This window comes from Eupeodes corollae, chromosome 1, assembly GCF_945859685.1.
Source record: "Eupeodes corollae chromosome 1, idEupCoro1.1, whole genome shotgun sequence".
NCBI classification, from domain to species: Eukaryota; Metazoa; Arthropoda; class Insecta; order Diptera; family Syrphidae; genus Eupeodes; species Eupeodes corollae.
The window spans coordinates 188,641,522-188,659,115 of record NC_079147.1 but is presented as its reverse complement, the minus strand read 5'-3'; positions in this window follow the sequence as shown (position 1 = coordinate 188,659,115).

Sequence of the window (17,594 nt, the reverse complement as noted above, 5' to 3'; positions counted from 1 at the left end):
AAGTATTTATTCAATAAAGTTCCCCTGTCAAGTATTTATTCAATAAAGTCCTTTAGCAGATATTGTGAAAGATTGGTGTTAACCTGAGAGGCACTGCCTTGAACTTCTTGGCTACGCGAACGACATCGGTCTTTTCTACAAGAATATGCACCTATAGATGTACAGGCCAAACGCGTTGATCTTGAAGTGAATGAAAGCATAACAAAGTACTATATGCCATTAACAAAATTAAGCTTGATCTAGGTATCCATTAATGGCGTCGTAATTTCAAGGAAGTGAAGTTCATCTTGTTCACCTTGTTTAAATCCGACATAGAAATATCCTAGCAAACCGTTGCTACTTCGGTTTGGATAAAACTTCTTTCTCAAAAGACAAAGAGCACGTTTTACAAAACTATAATTTTATCAGTTCTACTCTACCAAGAATGCTAAGTAAACAAGGGGAAGAACAACTTTAAAAACGAGCCACAGGAACATAGACAAAAATACTTAAATGACGCCCAACGATCATTAATATTTTCCATTTATTTTATGCGTTCAGTAATGTTTTGGTATTTTCTCGTAGAAAACTCAAAGCTACTTTAAATGGCGCCCAATAAACGAACCAAATCTGTACTATATATATGTTATTGTTATTCATTGATGCTGTCAAGATAATGTTGACCAAACAGCTCCAAAATAACCACACCTTATTATTCACAAGAAATCAGATACCAAATATTGTTCTATGCTAAATAGTATTACAACATCATGATGCAAGAATGTCCTCTTCTTGTACAGTACACATTGCTGCTATTACCAATTCCCTTAGCAATCACAATAAACGGTATACCTAAGCTACATAGAACACAGGGTCTGTAAGTACATTTTCAAGACAAGATTATATTCTGATGTTGAAATTTGAGAATCTTACACTATGTTGAAATGTATTTACATCTTTAACTTTAACTCTCAAACTGAACTTAAATCAAGAACGAACTAACGACATTTGGCATCTTTTCTTTATTCGATAGTTCTTCGTCGTCATCTTCATTTTCATCGTCGTCGTCATCGTCGTCAATGAAATAGGGAGTCCTGTTATCCTTGTGAAAACATTGTTCTTGGCAAGGTATTCACTTCATTCAATTTGGTTTGCTAAACAACTCGACTCCTTCTACTTCTAAATTTTATCCGATTTAGAAGACGAAGACTTCAAGAAGAAGAAGAAGAAGTAATACCATTTATGTACGACGATGACGTACATATATAAACATACGTAGAAGTATGTAATCTTTACATATTTCTGGGACAGATTGTAATTAAAGCAATCCATGGAATAAATTTGTACATCGAATGCCTCAACTCAACTCAATTCGAATGTGGTAATTAAGGACCTGAAACACTTTTGTGTTTCTTGTTTGTATTACACACACACACATCTGAACAAACATCGTATTTATGTTATGCTTCAATATTCAGAATAAGCAAAATATGGAAGAAACAATGGAACACAAATTTTCCGAAAAGGAGTAACATGGAAAAGAACATTGGAATACCACCTTAGGGTTAAAGACAGGCTGTACAAGGAAAAGTTTTTGTTTGGGAAATTTGTTCTAATCCAGATTCCAGACGTTATGAACATGCATGAATACATTAGTATGCTCCCTTCCCTTCTACCTCTTGGTCTCTCTTGTGTGTGTCTCAGATAATTGAAGGGCATGTAAAGTAAGTACCTAATAGGAAAATAATTGAAGGCACATGGATTTAAATTTCATACCTAAGTTATTATACGAATTGGTTTAAATTCTATCAGACCTGGATCAAAGTATGAAGATAAGAGAGAAAGTAGCTATGTAGTATTAAGGTGAGCATAGCTAACCTGGATACATAAAACCAATGTGAGGGAATAGAAATGTGTAAGGTTTATCAGAGAGAAATAAGATTGGAAATGTATGCAATTATTGTTTTTGAGGAATTTCGAACTGTGCTTTGCTTATGCTTACCAAGATCAGATTTAAGTCGTTGTAGAGTCTTGAAGTTTGGGAATTTAAAACACTAAATACGAAGAAGTGTAATTATCACCAGTCTCGCCTTAATTATTCTTGCAAGGTTAAGGTTACATTACAAATCAGTTATAAAATATCTTACTGAGTTGTTCTTTTCATTTTTTCAATAGGTTTTAACCTAAGAAGTGCTCATAGTCAATTATCAATAATGTACCAAGTTTGAAGATAGAAACCAGTACTTTAATAGTTTTGGAATGCACTATTAGAACTATCGACCTAAATGATCAACAGTTGAATAATCTATCTTCTTTAAGATCGTATACTTGTCGATTAGTTCATATTTTTTGGGTGCTTGCGTTAAGCCTTTCTCATATCATTTCCATTTCCAGTGCTGCCAGTAAATGGCTGAAAGTTCTAGGTTTTTTGGTTCTGAGCAGTTGAGTTCTAATGAGCTCTACAGTTTCACCAACAAAAGCGGTATTTTACTTATATACTTATGGAATAAGGGTTCAAGGGTAATTTGTTAATGGTACGACTTGTAACAAGGAAATTGAACATATTGAAATTCGAGGTGATACAAATCAACAACAACCACCTCTTGTGTAACGATCGCATACGAGATGTTACAAACAATGCTGGAAAAAAGAGGCTTGCAACCAAGGCTGATAACTTTGTGACGGACTTTTAACAGCAACATTCCTTGTGCAAAATCGTATCGTCACCTCCTAGTGGTGCCCGCTGGATAGCCGAAAGGTGAACTAACGACGAACGTTAATCGGATCCAGAGCTGTGACATCTGAGTTACCTTCTCAAAAAGTAGGAGGAAAAGACCAGATACCGCTGTAAAGAACTCCAACGATCTCAGTCCATGAAAGCAACATCTAAAGTGTGATGAGAACACAAGTAAAAGTCTCGGATGAATGGACTGATAATGTTGACAACCCACCCGCAGATGAAAAACGGACAAAGATTTACGAGGAATGTGCGTACACTCAACCGGCCACACAGTAGCTTGTCGATGCCCTCACCCTCACTCAAAGCTGATATGACACCCCTCCAGGAGATGCGATGGAATGAGCCAGGCAGTAGGAAGATTGAAGGTTGTAATTTCTACTATGGGAAGTGTCTACTCGATGGGAGGAAGCGCTTATTTAGATGTGGTTTTGACGTAAGAGGGAAACTAAGAAAGGAGTTTTAAGCTTTTAAACGATTAGTAAGCGGAAGAGTGACGACAATCCGCATTAAGGCCAAATTCCACTACCAAAACATATGAGCAATGTCCCAAAAACGACGTTAAAATTCTCTTTATAGATTTTAACACCAAAAATTGGTAAGGAAGTCATCTTTGATAGGTCAATTGGAAGATATATAGCCTACACGACATCACATCTTGAAACGGATTCAGGCTTATCGACAATCTAGCTGAGAAAAACATGGTGTTGAGTAGCACCAGATTCCCTCTCCCAGATATCCACAAAGGTACTTGGCAGTTTGAGTATATCTGGCCAATACCTTGATTTAATCAGCACCTAAAGTAGGTTTGAAATCTTTTACTCAAAGTAGAAAAAATCCTCAAATATCAAATGGATGTCCTAAAATTCCAAGAGAGCTCTTGTAATATTAAGGCAAGTCTTCAAATATCTAGAAATGTCCGAAAATGGCAAGTGAGATCAAGATAATGGTAAAGATTTTAAGGAAGGTCTTGAAATATCAAGGCAGGTCTGGAGATTTCAAGGAAGGTTTTGGAATGTCATATAGGAGGTCCTGAAATTTTTAGGTAGATCTGAAGATTTCGAGAAAGGTTCAAATTCAAAGGAGATTTTGAAGAAGTTCTTACCAAGGGGGTCTTGAAATTTCAAGCGAGTTCTAGAGATTTCAAATGTGATTTTGAAATTCAAATGGAGATCTTGAAATTCTAAGAATATCTTTCAAGTATTGAAATATCTGAGGAGGTTAGAAAATGCCAAGTGAGGTCTTCGAATAGTAACGTGGGTCTTAAAATATCAAGATAGTGCTAGATATTTTAGGGAATATCTTGAAATATAAAGGTAGGTCCGGAGATTTCAAGGGAGGTTTTGGAATGTCTTGAGGGAGGTCCTGAAATTCCAAGGGATATCTGATGATTTCGAGAGATGTTTATATTCATAAATGATTTTGAGGGATTTTCTGAAATTCAAAGAATGGCCCCAAGGGCCCAAGGAGGTCTCAAGCGAGGTCTAGAGATTTCAAATGAGATTTTGAAATTCAAATGGAGATCTTGAAATTCCAAGAAAGAGATTTTAAGGGAGGTCTTGAAATATCAAGGAAGGTTTTTAAATATCAAAGGCCGACTTAATATATTAAGGTAGGCCCTGAAATGCCAAGACAGGTCCCAATATGAATTATAAAAGTATTTTTTATTTACTACAGCGTCATTGACTGATGTAAAAAACAAATTTTAAAACATTTCAAGACGATTTACAATCAAGCTATGTAATTCTGATAAAAACTCAAAAAGATTTTATTTCAAACGTAATCAAAATTCGTACAAATTTTTACCCAAGAACCACACACAGACATCTCTCTATGAACCTTTGATTTAGGTACTAGAAACCTCGAGAATTGACAACATTTTTAAAATCGGCAATTTTTTATCGACAAATCGGACCGATTACAATAATTTATTATAAAAAGTTAAGGATTACGGTTTAAAAACATATCAAGTTGCTCGACTTTAGCACCTACGATACTCGCATCTAGAAGAAATGCTCATCGGTATGGTCTTTATTGCAGTTAACTGAGATTCGTATCATAGCCGTACTAGGTGAATGTGGATAGCTTTACCAAACCCTTTCTTTATTTGTTATTGTTATTGTAATTTTTAGAAGTTCAAAAGCAATATACACCGAAAACTCCTATAAAACCATCTTTTCTTTTTTTTTAATGCTAAGACTTTGTGCTTGCTGAAAGTCTTAGCGTGCTCATTGTAAGCGAAAAATCTCAATCTACTTTCTAACGTCATTTACAAAAAACACCGTCTAAAGGTCAAGCAATTGCCTTACATCAAAAACTTTATCTGTTTTTTTTTTAAGTTTTGTTTTCTTTTCAAAAGGTTAAATAAAGGTCAAACAGACAGGAAACATAAAGTTCAACGCCCATCACTCATCCCACTTCCTACTTTAAATACATTATTTAAGCTTTAAACTTCTAAGTTGACCATAATTTCAGCTATGAATATTTTATTTTAATAGTTGCTCCTACCTCCTACCGATACATAATTAAACCCCTTAGCTTAGATTCTTATGCCTAAACCATTATCCATTCCCCTATTTGCTCTTAGAAATAAACCTGACATATAATAAATATAATGCAACTGGCCAATTTCGCACAATTATCCTCCGCATACACCGACACAACATACATAACAAATATGAAACCCATAATCATAACCTAGACAAATATTAAAGTGCACTACGTACACGCTTAGAACGTTTTTGTCTCTGCAATCTAATTCTGAGTCTGTGCCAAGCACCCCCTAGGGGATGAATTCTACCCTATTTCTGCCCTATTCAATCCAGTAATGTTGCATAAATACAACTTGTAGTCTACGAAGTTTAGACTCTTTTGCTTCTTGTTGGTTGTCATTTCATATGCCAATGCCAAGCCAAGCCAAGGCAAGTCAAGGCAAGGCAACTTCTATACAGCAGAAACTAAGTGTTCACCTGCGTATCGTTGCCATCAATGTGGCGCTGTTAAGAAAAAATAAAATTAAAACCATCCATGGATGTTTTTACATCAGGATCAGGACGTAATACAGTAAAAAAGACTATTTGAAGGGTTGAAGATAGTGCAGTCAGTTGTGGCGCAGGATATTATGGGGAGGAGGTGATGGCAGAACTGCAAACGGGTATCTGGGGATAAACTTGACAGAATAAACTTTCCATGGCAATGACACTATAACGGTTGTAATTTTATACAGCAAGGAATTCTCAGTTTCTTTATAGTATATTGTACGTTGACAGCTTTAATGTCTTCTTGATATAAAGTGAAAGGAAGATATCATCTAATATCATTTGAAGGCGAACGATGTGACGACTACGGACCGGACGACGGACAGTCTCATAGTTTCTTTAATGAAAAATCAATAAACAACAACAACAACAACAACACATAATTGCGAGAATTCCTTTGGACCCGTAGTCCAATCCAATTAAGTTCTTCTTCTGCAGAAATCGTTTGATGTCATGATGATACTTTCTTTATTTACTTCATATGTGGTCATGGACGCTAATGGTTATTTCTAAGGTTAAGGGGGGGGGGGTAATGTTTGTTGTCATTCAACCAAAAGAATTCAAATTAAATGTTAAGAATGAGTTTTGAGTATCAGAATTCTTCTTGGAATAGAATTTCTATTCTATTTAGAGGGCACTAGACTCCCCTCTTTCGAACCCCCTCTCTTATGACAGCTTTTGTACTTATGTACTAAAAAAATGTCATTAAATTAAAGCATTGACGCTATTCAAATTCATTATAAAAGAATCAAAAAGTCAACAACATCAAATCGAAACGAATAGAAGAACTATGTACAAAGATGACAAATACCGAAATTCTTCGCATTGGATTCCTTTCAACTTATACGACGAGTATTTGTGTACTTTTTCGATTCTGTGTTATTTTGTCAAAAGAAAAGGAAGCCAAATAAAAAGAAGAAGAAAAGCCCCCTAAAGAAAAGACGTTGAAATTAAATTTGACTAAAGGACCAAAAGAACGAACTTTTTCCGTTCACACAACTGAAAATGCGATTGAAGAGACCTCATGTTGGGCGCCAATTTTATTATATTTTTTTTGTTATTTCTTATTTCGACTAAGGAATTTCTCTTCTTCTATTTATTTATATTTGTTGTAGAATACTGTGTGTATTCTATTATATTGAGGTATTGTATGCCTAGAGTCTGGGTGTTTGTTTCGATTTCTAAAGAAGTGATATCCTGAAGAATGTTTTCCTGCTTTTCAACGCGAGGCCCCATTTCAAAAGAATGTCGTTGAGAGATATTCATTGATTCTTCGTTTTCTAGCAATTGCAAAGATAGATTAGGTTAGGGAATGAGAAGGAGAGAGGATTCTCTTCATTTTTATTTGTCCAAAAGTTTATTTTTTTTTTTGGATTTTATTGATATGAGTTGTTGATATTTTGACACAAATAAGGACACCGGATATGAAATGATATGAGGGTAGACAGGCATATAAAAATAGCAATTTGTAAGGATATACTCGTATATGTATTCGAAAATTTGATATTATTTTGGTGTAGCTTTTCTTCTTCTTGGTTTGAAGACTAATAAATGATTGATTTGAGTTTAATGTTGTATAAAAGTTTTGGCTGTCAGAAAATATAGGGTGATATAGACGTATAAAATAGACGTTCTTTATCTTTATGGGAATGGGAGAAAGTATTTATACTTTGTGTAGTTGGAAATGAATGATTTTGTTTTTCTTGTAACTGAAACTGGAATAATAACTTATTTCTTGAGTATATTATGTAACAATATCTCAAGTGCGTATTTTACAGATGAATAAATATAATCTTTGATTTAATGGAGAAATATTAATCAATAATTTCAGGAATCGAGTTTGTTATGATGCCAAAAATAAGATTTGTGTTGGAAAAGAGTTGAGTTGTTATTCATACGGGAGAAATTTGTAAGCTAAAAACTACTCTTTTTGCAAGAAACTTTAAGGTATTTTAAATACGAAAGAAATCTGTTATAGATTTTGAATCACCAAATAACAGCTGCTTTCTATTAAAAATAGGAAGCAAAATAGAAGAATCAAAAAATGTTTTGTTTGGAAAGTATTTCTTGTCTTGTTTTCAAACCGTCGCTAATTCAACCATTCATGCTCATGAAAAGGAAGAGACTGCATCAAAAATTCAGTTCAAATATATTTTAGAAAGGTCTACAGTAGATAATTTAATATGAATACAGTTGGCTGTCGAAGACTGTGCACAGATTTTTACGAGTATTGACAATATTTCAAAAACTAGCTGCATTTACAAACTTAAAATCTGGGCACTCGTGTGGAGAGGGAAAAGAACCCAACATTTTTGTCGAAATACATTTTTTCACAGCATGACTATACCAGCAAAAAATGGGGGGGTTATCCATTTTGCGGTTTCGAAAGTTTAGGACTGGAATTTGACATCTGTCAAACTAAGATGTTAAACCAATGTTTTTTTTTGTTGAAAGTCTGATGCAATGCACAAGGCATACATATTGTTAAAACCGGCTACACAAATGGTGATTTTGCCACAGCAACATATCGTGCTTTAATATGAGATTAAAGTTTACATAATCGTCCAAGCTCGCAAGCAATTGGAAAAATTGTGAAGAAATTTGAAGATACTGGATTGGTTGCAGGTACTGTAAGGTTTGTGCTGTAAGAGAAATGTGACAGAAGACCCCAATGTGTCGATTCCTCCTCGTTCTTAGGAATTAGGGCGGTCTTGCTGCACACCATAAAGTATTTTGCATTTGGAACTTGACATACATCCATATAAAGTGCAGATCACACATCAACTGAAGCCAGCTGACCATTCACAACGTCGTAGATACGTCAAATGAACAACAAGCGGTGGAAGGCAATTTTCAAGCAAATATGTTCTTAACATCCTTAAATGATAAAGTTATTTGTTTTGAACAAATACGGCCCACTTTTGACTTTATTCATGACTTTTTAGTTTGTTCTTTTAAATTTGATGTTAAAAGCTCAAGAAGACCCCGAACGTTTAGTTATCGGTCATATAGATCAGTAAACTTGACTGATATACAAGTTTATGTTTATAATAATGAGAACTGGAATAATATACTTTATATAACTGATGTTTCAACTAAAGTTTCTCTTTTTAATAATTTCTTGACTGATTTATACAATGAATATATACCACTAGAAGATTTAAAAGTACAAATTTTGTTTGGTATAACTACGAAATTGAAATCCGACTATCGGCAGATGGTCTGAGTATGGAAGTTCTCGCACCTCGAAATCAGTCACAAAGGGTTCCCAATCTTCGCCTATCATTGAATAATCAATAGTTGATGAACCTTGACCACCAACAAAAGTAAAATCACCTGAAACGTCACTGGGCATTGTTCCATTTAGAATTCTCAATCCAAACGAGTCACACAGTTCAATTATTCGTTTTCCTCTTGTATTGCACACTACATCTTTAGTCTGCCTATTAATTCCTTTTGCTTTGTTAATAACTTGACCGATTCTCCCGTTCAGATCCCCAATCAGCATTATTTTCGATGAACTAATCGTATTAAATATCTCGCCGAGATTATCAAAGTCCTCATCCCAATTATTGCAATTCAAGTACAGGGGGAGTATCAAAAGGGTTTTGTTGTTGATTTGCAATTTAACGTACGTTAGGTGATTTTGATTGAGAAACTCACACTTCAAGTTTACTAACTCTTTTTTGTAACCAAAGTAACATCCTCCACTTGCTCTTCCTCTTGTTTGACTTCGTATTGCCGGGATCCACATAAACTTATAATCTATTAGTTTATTATCTATACTTGTGTTATTGTTCTCTGTTACAAAAGTTTCAAATAAAAATATCATGTCAAAAGTGTTAACAAATTTATAAAAATCACTAAATAATGCTTTATTGGTCAAACCTGATACATTATAAGATAAAATGTTTAAATATTTTTGGATACTGTCTAAATTACTTGAGTTTGAATTATTTAAACTACGGCAGACGGCATTAATACTAAATACTACAATTTACACTCCCAACTGCAGCACTGGTTGTAGGCACATGAACTGTATTACCGACGTTGTTGGTTGATTGTGCAGTTTCTGTCAAGTTGTTGCTGTCACTGCATGCTGTCAGAATTTTGTTCATTAATGTCATACCAATTTCATCATCTGTTTCACATTTAAGCATGTTGTTATGGTCCAGATAAAAAGATTTGTTTTCACAAATAAGTGTTTGTCCTCGAATCGTCACTTTCATGTTTTTGTTATATGTCTGAATGTTTGTTTTAATTTGCAAAATACGTCTTCTTTTATCACGAGCAGCTCGAGTATAATCTCGGTGGATAGAGATTCCAGTATCCCGCAACTTGATGGCTGACCTCAATATACGTGATACATCTTCGGTGTTGCATTTCGACGATGACGTTCGCTACTCTTTTGTTTCTGGAGCGTATAACTTTGGTTTTGACGATTTTCGAAGGATTATTTTCCTGAAGCAGATCTAAGCACACACTTTTCGTTTTTTCAATAACATGCTGATCGTCGTCCTGAGTTGGAATATGCAGTACCAGATTCTTTTCGTTGGATTTTTTTTCTAGGAAATCGATTTGCCGTTCAAGCACTTGACATCTATTCTCTACCTGTTGAAGTTTCGATTGAAGAAAAACATTACTCCTTTCTAGACTATCCATCTTTGTCTTGACTTCAACCAAGTCCGATTTGGTAGCCAAGTTTTTCATACGTTCTTCAAGTAACGTTGCTAGTGATCGTTCTAAAGTCTTAACATCCACCACTTGCATATTGCCCGATTCACGATCTTGCATAATGGAGTTTATGGGAGAACGACACTGTCGTTTTTGCGATTGAGCGCCATACACTTTTGTATTGTTGCACTTGGGGATGTTGTTGTTATTATTTGGCGGGGTTCTTTGTAGCCCATTCATTTTACAAGCTTAATATACTTTCAAAATAATCAGATGATAGCTCACCTCTTGGCAAACGATTATTTGGGATTTTATTTGAATTTTTTTCAATTTTTTATGTTGTAAATACTACTTGTTCACAATATTTTCTCACAATTTCACAGAACTTCCTATAAATGTCAACCGTACTCTTTCTGGCCAGCGTTGCCAATTTAACTAAATGCCAATCAGGCTTTCATGCTAAACATTGCTGTTTTGAAGGTCACAACAGATTTTCGTGAATTTCTGGATCGTGGACAAATTGGTACAATGGTTCTATTTGACTATTCAAAGGCGTTTGATAGCATAGACCACTATATCCTTTTGTCCAAGTCAAGCAATAAATTCATTTTTTCAAGGACGGCCATTCAATTCTTTCAGATTCAGAGCTATTTATTAAGTAGAAGTCACTCAATAATAACCAACATCGGATTATCAAGTCCCTATAATATGAACAGCGGAGTTCCTCAGTGCTCAGTTCTTGGACCTACTGTTGTTCCCTATGTTCATCAATTTACACATGTATGCAGATGGTCTTATTATCTACATCTTTTGCGACCATAGCAACTTGGGTTGCTGTGTTAACCAAATAAATAATGACTTAGCTAATATTTAGAAATGGGCTGTTTTAAATAAATTGCTTCTTAATGCTTTAAAAAGTAGTGAACATGCCTTGTCCTCGAAGACAAATTAATATTGAAAATCTACTTATGACAATTTTAAATGGACAAAGTGTTGAGTATGTGACTATAGGAAAGTACTTGCGTTATCAAATAAATAATCGTTTACCATGTTGTGATGCAGTCTCAGATGCCATACGAAAAATATATGATACACTTAGATCCTTAAGACCATCATCTCACTTCCTTGATTCAGAAATAAAAACACCTAGTTAAGAGTTTAATACTACCATTTTTCACTTAAAACTTTTTTTTTTTTTATAATTAGCAAACACTAAAAGGGTTTTTTATACCTTTAATATGCCAAAAACACAGTGTTCGCATTAGGAAAAGAGGGAAGGGTTGTATAGGAGGTGTCGGTGTACATTGGTTTTAAAATTCTGAACATTGCAATGACAGGGAAAGATAGAGCGTGGCAAGGCGTTCCACATTCGCGTAGTACGGCTAAAAAAGAATCTCTGTACTTCATAGTACATCCGAAGTTGGGCTCAAGGGAAACTGATGGGCATTCCTAGAAGCGCGGGTATTAGGTTAAATTGTTTAAGGGGAGGAATGCAACTGGCTATTTCACTAGAGCATAGTATGTTAAAATAACGGTAAAAAAGGGTGAGGCAAGAAACCTTGCGTCGATGTTCGATTGATGTAAACGAGTTGATGATGTTTATGTCACCAATCATTTTAGAAGCTCTTTTTTGAATACTGTCTAAGAGGCTTAAATAAGTTACTAGAGCACCAGCCCAGAGATGAGAGTTATATTCAGGTTTCGGACGTATATAGGTTTTGTAGATTGTAGCCAGATCAGACGGAGAAAAAAATTTCTTGCAACGTCTCAAAAAACCTAGACATCTTGCGGCATTTTTGGCAACATCGCGTATGTGATCGCTCCACAAAAGGTGGTTGCTGATGCACATTCCGAGGATGTCAAGATTTTCTGTTTCGTTGATTGAAGTGCCACTCATAGATAGTGGCAAAGACGGTTTATCTAACTTTAACGAAGCAAGACAGCATTGCGTTTTCGAAGCATTAAATTCCACACGATTTTTTATTCCCCATTGTACAATGCTGTGTAGGTCGGAATTTAATGAGCTAATCATATTTTGCCGTTGCAGTTCCACATTCGAAGAGGAGGGTTGTGAGTCTGGAAACGAATATGAGAATCTAAGAGTGCTATCGTCAGCGAAACAATGTATTGGATTAGAAGTAGCAGACAGGAGATCATTTATAAAAATGAGGAAGAGGGTCGGAGACAAAACGGAGCTCTGGGGCACACCAGCGTTTATTTTATGAGTTTTAGACTTGAATCCGTCCAAAACAACTTGTATTGAACGGTTCGAAAGAAAATTTCTAATCCAACGAAGAAGAGATTCGTCGATACCGAAAGCACGCATTTTCGATAAGAGAGCAAGATGCCAAACTATATAAAATGCCTTTGAAATATCAAGTGCAATAATCTTACTTTCTCCAAAACGATGTAAAGATCTGTTCCACTGTTCGGTGAGATGAACCATGAGATCACCAGTGGATCTATTGCTACGAAAGCCGTATTGCCGGTCATTAAAAAGCTTCCGTTCCTCAAAATATTTCTGAAGCTGATAATTAATCAGCGTTTCCATGACCTTAGAAAGAAGGGACGTTAGTGCTATCGGTCGGTAATTTGTGGGAGAAGAAGATTCGCCTTTTTTTGGAATTGGCTGATTAAATGCAGTTTTCCAACTACTCGGAACGAGCCCAGAAGAATAGGATAGATGGAAAAGCTTACGCAGTGGTTTTGCTAGCGTGGAAGAACACCTCTTCAGAATAATAGCGGGGATACCATCTGGGCCATCGGATTTATGAATGTTGAGATCTTTAAGAACTCTCGCCACAGTTCGAGTACGAAAAAAGATTGGTCCCATAGAATCATTTACGCGTTCAAGAACTGGAGGAGTCATGACACTATCTGGTAAGATGAAATTTTCGGCGAACTCCCTTGCAAATAAGTTAGCTTTATCAATAGAGCTAACTAAAGGAGTGTCATTGACAACAAGCGTAGGAACCGAGGAAGAGGAAGAATTCCTCATGTTTTTTACAAATGACCAAAAATTCTTACTGCCTTTGGGACATTGCAGTATTTTTCGCCATAATTTTTGGTCATGTAAAAATTTGGTCCTTCGAATATAGGCGTTGCAGGCCTTCCTGGCTTGCTTAAACTTTTTCCGGTTTTCCTCAGTTGGGTTGGCTTTAAAACACCGGAAGCTCACCTCTCTCACTCCTCTGTTTATCCCGATTTAGATTCTGGATGTAAGCGAAAAATTCTTTGTATTGATATTCCATTTGAATATCTCGAGGTCTTGAGAAGTTATATCATTCTGTTTTGAAAAAAAAGCAAATATTGAAATCAAATTTATTTTACCATACGCAAAATATTTTTGGTAAATTTTAGATAACTTTTGATATTTATATTCAAAAATATTATAACCTACAAAACCAACATAACAACTGATAAGAAATGGCTTTAAGTATAAAGAGAACAAAGAAATGTATTGAATGAAGATTTGTTGCTTTAACTATTTTGGTAAACTGTTAAAAAACTCGACAGACGGGCACGGATAAAAAGTAACGATTTCCCCGAAAAAGTAGGGTATAAATTAAAAAATCTTGTGTTAGGAGGTGACGCCATACTCCAGAAGTTTTAAGAAATCCTTAGCATGTCATCACAATAGTTTTACTATTTGGAATAAAATTTTGAACTTTTCCAACTTCCTCTCTTTCTGAAATGGTTAAGTTGCTAGAGTGATAAGGGAGATGACAGCTGATTACACAAAAATATCCAATTTATGTATTTTTGTAGATTTGTAGATTTGTAGGACCGAACATGAATGAAAATGCTCAGGGAGGTTATACATTTCAATGGAAAGAAAGTAAGGTTCACAATATTGTAATTTTACTAAAATACTTTGTCACAAAGTCATCTTCAGACTTTAATGGTGATAGAGATGTCCACATTTTCCTTCTGATACACCATCAAACTTAAAGTAGCATAATTTCTACATTTTCAGTTTCGAGTTTTCTTCATTTGTTTGACAGGTTATGGCTGTCATTGTAAATTTCTTTCATTTGAAAAAATTCCTGATTACAATCAAGAACTTGAATAAGAGTTGAAAGGAAAAACTAAAAGCCAGGAATACCAAAACTGTGGGCACTTTTTGTGAATCAGCTGTTCATTGACAACAATTTAACAATGACAAATTAAAAATGAGCTGAAAGGAACATTTTGAGTTTAAAATAGTTTTTGTATTTAATAACAAACATTTACAACTCATCGGCTTCATTCAACATAAACATACAAATTTGACCTTGTTCATTGCTTTTAAATCTAGAAAATGTCAATGATTAGAACCAATAATAGCTATGTATAACTGGCTCCTAATATTATTGTTAAACTGCTATTCATTGTTATTAAACACCTACAAATAAATCCAAAAACTTTCTATTGTCATTAACTATGTGTTAAACCAAAACTTTTTCAAAACTACCACAACGAGTACTTTTAATTAGATGATCAAACTTTATTCGTACAGATTAATTAAAATGGCGATAATTGATAGCACTTACATCCTACTTTTACCCTACAATCAATATTATACAAATCTTGATGCGAATAACGATATTTCTTAAAATATTTTTTCTTTTCATTTAAAAGACTGAAATTCGTTACTGGGGCACAAGCCCAAATATGAGGATTATACTCGAGGTTTGGAAAAATAAAAAGTTTGCTTTTTTTGGGTTTCAAAGCATTAAATTGTACACAACTTTTGGGTTCTCCATTGGAAAGTGCTGTCAACATCAGAATTTACGATGAGAACCTTAAACAGAATAAGAGAAGCTGATAGTATTGTGATGAGCGAAACAATTTAGTGGGTTAGAGTTTTCATACAAAAGTTCAAGGAAGTGTGTCGGAGACAAAACCGAGCTCTGTAGCACATCAGCATTTATTTTGTGAATATCAGATTTGAACCCGTCCAACACTACTTGAATAGAACGAATCGAAAGGTAATCTCTAACCCAACAAAGAAGAGATTCATCAATACCTAACTCTATCAATTGCTTTTAACGTATCAAGTGTCAAACTTATATTTTCTCCAAAACGATGCAAAATTTGTATCACTTTTTGGTGAAAAACCATGAGACCTTTTGCCAAGAAAGTCTTACCGCCGTTCTTTGGGAAACTTTCGTTCTTTAAGATATTTTTTAGGGTGAAAATTGATCAGCGTTCCCTCATAAAAAATTGACTTAAGTGCATTTGAAGGATAATTAAAGGGGGAGGAGACTTTGCTAAATGCTGTTTTTCATCCACTCGAAAAAAGGTCTGTAAAATAGGACAGCTGGAAATACTTTCGCAGTGCTTTTGTCAGCATTTAATGATCACCAGCGGATTAGCAACTGAACGGGTGCGAAAGAAGATTCGTCTGGTTAACGCTTTAGAAAAAGAGAAAACAAACGGGCTAATATCGACTTCATTAATTTAATAAACTGAGTTAAAAGCTTGATTTAATTAAAAGTTATGCCCTTTTCTATTGAAAAAGAAAAATAATTGAATCATATTTCAATCTGAAGATGAACTTTGAGCTTTTCGTAAACCGTCTAATGTCCCTTTCTCCATATTTAGAAAACAGTCAGTGTAAAATTTTTAAATCCCTTAAGCTATGTTCACATATTGATCCATTATATCATTTTTATGGTCACATGTTGAGTAATATGACGTCAAAGAATTTTGTAAAAATTTCATTTATCGTAGTACAGTTCTGGATACGTATGAAGGTTTAAGATGTCACTGGAGTATGTGCTCGTATAGAAACAATATATGGGGTTAGTCTAGAAAAAAGAAATATGACCTAAGCAAATAGATTTTTTTTTTCATAATACTCGTATAATATGAAAATATGAAGAATGTCAGAATCCTTAACTTCAATTTCATGCATCATAGAAGCCAAAAATAAAAAAAATGGAAAGCCACTCATGCATGATGCGCGTTACCCTAGAAGATGGATTGCTTTATATTCTTGGGGTTTTGTTGTTGTTGTTGTTTTGTATTGACATCAGAGTAGAATATTTGTCGTGTTGGAATAAACTTTTACCCATTTTTGTGTTTATAGGTTGGTATTTTTGTATCCTTTATAAGAGTTTTATATTTGGGGTTTGAACTTTGAAAAACGTAGAATCTCAAATATAAATTTTATGGTAGAATATGGAAGAAAAATCACGGTCCACGGCAATATGTAGAAAATTCAGATGGTCACGTTTTGTATTGTTTTTATTTTTATTTATCATTCGAAAACAAAATCAATAACAAAAACTGTAATTGGAAAATTGAGTTTGTATCATAAAATATTATAAAAACGCTTGAGTGGTATGTTGGCGTTGGATAAAAGCATGCCCGATGAGAAAAATCTCAGGGTAGTTTGCCCAATACTCAAGAAAGGAGAACGTCTGACTTCAGGCATCAGCCTTCTGAACATCAGGAATAAGATCCTTTCTGCCGTATTATGTGAACGCCTGAAGCCGACAACAACCTGGTAAATCCATATCAGTGTGGCTTCAGACCAGGAAAATCCACCATTGATCAAATATTCACATAACTGTAGATCTGGGAAAAAAACAGAAAATTCAAATTGACACAACATCTCTTTATCGATTTCAAAACCCCGTAGCCGCGTCTATTGAGAAGAGTACAAGAGTATCATTTACAAACTTGTCCGTTTGTGCAGAGTGATGATGGAAAATTACGCTTTTTTATCAAGGATAGAAAAGATTCCACCGATTCTTTTGATGTCAAAAATGGTTTAAGACAAGGCGTAGCACGGTCATGCGACTTTTTCAATATCGTTCTGATGGAGAGAACTGTGCAAAACTCAACCGTCAACATCCAATTATTTGGATACAACGACGATATTGACACAATTGGGATATCGAAACTTGATGTTAGTGATAAGCTTTTGAGTATTGCGATAGGAGCAAAGAAGATGGGTTTAGTATTCAAAGAGGGTAAGACCAAATATATTCTGTCCACAAAAAAGCCCTTTAACGACAGCTAAAACTTTAAGGTAGTTGAATCTCAGTGGCAAATCGATGCTTCTTTGGACTAAGAAAGTGATTTAGTTTTAAAGTCTTTTTTCGAGCATCTAAAGCCACCAGAAGAAAGTTGAAAACATCATAGGATACTTCTAGAGCGAATGGACATAAGCGCTC